The following is a 3,261-nucleotide window of genomic DNA, read 5'->3' as shown; positions in this document are numbered from 1 at the left end:
TACGTCCACGACATGATAGGACACACATCACATCGATTAAACATAAGGACAGCTTCATCAAAAACACCCCCTCAGACATAGCACAGGTCTTCACAGACTATTATGAGAAGCTCTACAACCACACACATAGAGAACCCGCGGAACAGGAAAAGACAGAATCGTGAATGAAAACTTTTCTGAATAATCTCGACCTACCAAAACTCCCGACAGCAGCAGCTCTGCTACTGAACGACAACATTACAGTAGAAGACATAGATAGGGCGATAGCAGGTCTCAAAGGGAACAAAGCCCCGGGTCCAAACGGATTCGAGGGGGCATACTATAAAACCTACAGGGAAGAACTCTCACCCCGCTTGGAAAGGCTTTTTAGCGACTTTATGGAAGGCAGGAATCCAGAGAAGGAGATGTAAATGGCTAGCATAATACTACTCCACAAACCAGGGAGAGACCCTCTACTTCCAGATTATTATTATTATTGTTATTATTATTGCCATTTATATAGCGCCAACAGATTCCGTAGCGCTTTACAATATTATGAGAGGGGATTTAACTATAAATAGGACAATTACAAATAAACTTACAGGAACAATAGGTTGAAGAGGACCCTGCTCAAACGAGCTTACATTCTATAGGAGGTGGGGTGTAAAACACAATAGGACAGGAATTTACAATAAAATAAGGTGGGCTGCCCTTTAGGAGAGGGCAAGAGAGACAGGTATGTGAGGTAAGGGTTAGTCTTGGAGGCCATAAGCTTTCCTAAAGAGATGGGTTTTAAGGCACTTCTTAAAAGATGCAAGACTAGGGGAGAGTCTGATGGCGGTAGGCAGGCTATTCCATAGGAAGGGAGCCGCCCGTGAGAAGTCCTGCAAGCGCGAGTTGGCCGTACGAGTGCGGACAACGGACAGGAGGTGGTCACGGGCAGAGCGGAGAGACCGAGAAGGGACATACCTATGGATCTGTGAGGAGATATAAGAGGGGCTAGAGTTGTTCAGTGCTTTATAGGTGTGAGTTAGTACCTTGAATTGACTCCTATAGCATACAGGAAGCCAATGTAAGGACTGGCAGAGGGGTGAGGTGTGAGAGAAACGACTAGAGAGGAAAATCAATCTAGCAGCAGCATTCATTACAGACTGTAAGGGTGCAGTACGGCTATTGGGAAGACCAATCAGGAGAGGGTTACAATAATCCATGCGGGAAATTACTAGAGCATGGACAAGCTCCTTGGTAGTATCTGGTGCAAGAAAGGGGCGGATGCGGGCTATGTTTTTAAGATGGAATCTACAGGATTTGGCAACATGTTGGATGTGAGGCTCAAATGTGAGACCAGAGTCAAGTATGACGCCAAGACAGCGCGCTTGCAAGGATGGACTGATGTTGGTACCACAAACTTGGAGGGAGAGCGAAAGAGGAGGATCAGTATTAGGAGGAGGAAAGACAAGGAGCTCAGTTTTTGAGAGATTGAGTTTCAGAAAGCGGGATGACATCCAGTCAGAGATGGAAGAAAGGCAAGCAGTGACACGTTGCAGGACGGCAGGGGAGAGGTCCGGGGAGGAGAGATATAGCTGGGTGTCATCAGCGTACAGGTGGTAGTGAAATCCAAAAGAGGTAATAAGTTTGCCAAGAGAGGCAGTATAAAGAGAAAATAGAAGGGGACCAAGGACGGAGCCTTGGGGAACTCCAACTGAGACGGGGCAAGGGGAGGAGGTATCATTAGAAAAGGAGACACTGAATGAGCGTTGGGGGAGATAAGAGGAAAACCATGAGAGGACAGAGTCACATAGACCAAGCGATTGAAGAGTTTGAAGAAGGAGAGCATGATCAACGGTGTCAAAGGCCGCTGAGAGGTCAAGAAGAATTAGTATGGAGTAGTGGCCTTTGGATTTAGCTTCGATTAGGTCGTTAGTAACTTTGATAAGGGCAGTCTCTGTAGAGTGGAGAGGGCAGAAGCCAGATTGAAGGGGGTCAAGGAGAGAGTTGGAATTGAGGAAATGAGACACACGGGTAAAGACAAGTCTTTCCAGAAGCTTTGAGGAAAAAAGGAGCAGGGATATGGGACGGTAGTTAGAGGGGGTGGATGGGTCGAGGGATGGTTTTTTTAGTATAGGTACTACAGTGGCATGTTTAAGGTCAGCAGGGACGATGCCAGAAGAGAGCGAGCAGTTGAAAATGTGTGTTAGAGAAGGCACGAGACAAGTGGAGAGAGATCTGATAAGGTGAGATGGGACAGGATCGAGCGGGCAAGTGGTGGGGCGAGAGGAGCAAAGAAGAGCAGCCACCTCTTGGTCAGTAGCTGGGGAGAATGTCTGAAGGGTAGGAAAGGCATGATCTATGTGTGATTGAGAAACAGAAAGGCAAGGAGGGGAGAATTATTTCCTTAGCTGTTCAATCTTGTCAGTGAAGTAACATGCAAAGTTATCAGCAGTAAGGTTAGTTTTGAGGGTGGCCACAGCAGGGCGAAGAAGAGAATTAAAGGTGTGAAAGAGACGCCTGGGGTTGCGGGAACATGAACTAATGAGAGCGGAAAAATTGGACTGTTTGGCAAGGGCAAGGGCTGCACTGTATGAACACAATATGAATCTATAATGGAGAAAGTCTGCCTGGGTGTGGGACTTTCTCCAGGAGCGTTCAGCACAACGGGAGCATCTTTGCAGGTAGCGCGTTGATTTAGTATGCCATGGTTGGGGGCGGGTCTTCCTCGAGGTGCTTGTTTGGAGTGGTGCTGCAGTGTTCAAGGCAGATGTAAGAGTAGAATTATATATGGAGATGGCCCGTGAAGGACAGGAGAGGGAAGGGATGGACAGCAGTTGTGAATCAATGTCAGCTGACAACTGTTGGAGATCAAGAGAATTAAGGTCCCTCCTGAGTTGAGGGGGGTTAGGCTGAGGTTTTTGGGTGAGGGGGTATGCGAGAGCAAATGATAAGAGGTGGTGATCAGAGAGTGGATATGGAGTGTTGCAGATATTAGATACTGTACATGCATAAGTGAAGATTAGGTCAAGGGTATTGCCAGCTACATGGGTGGGAGAATTTGCCCACTGTGATAGCCCGAGGGAGGAAGTAATTGAAAGTAGTTTAGTGGCTGCAGAGGTCAAAGGTGGGTTTATAGGAATATTGAAGTCCCCGAGAATTAGGGATGGAATGTTAGAAGAGAGGAAATAGGGTAGCCAGGCAGCAAAGTGGTCAAGGAAGAGAAGAGGGGAACCAGGGGGACGGTAAATAACAGCAATGTTAGCAGAGAAGGGTTTGAAAAGGCGAATTGAG

This window comes from Pelobates fuscus, chromosome 3 (genome assembly GCF_036172605.1).
Source record: "Pelobates fuscus isolate aPelFus1 chromosome 3, aPelFus1.pri, whole genome shotgun sequence".
Taxonomy (NCBI): Eukaryota; Metazoa; Chordata; class Amphibia; order Anura; family Pelobatidae; genus Pelobates; species Pelobates fuscus.
Note: the sequence above shows the minus strand (reverse complement) of the source record.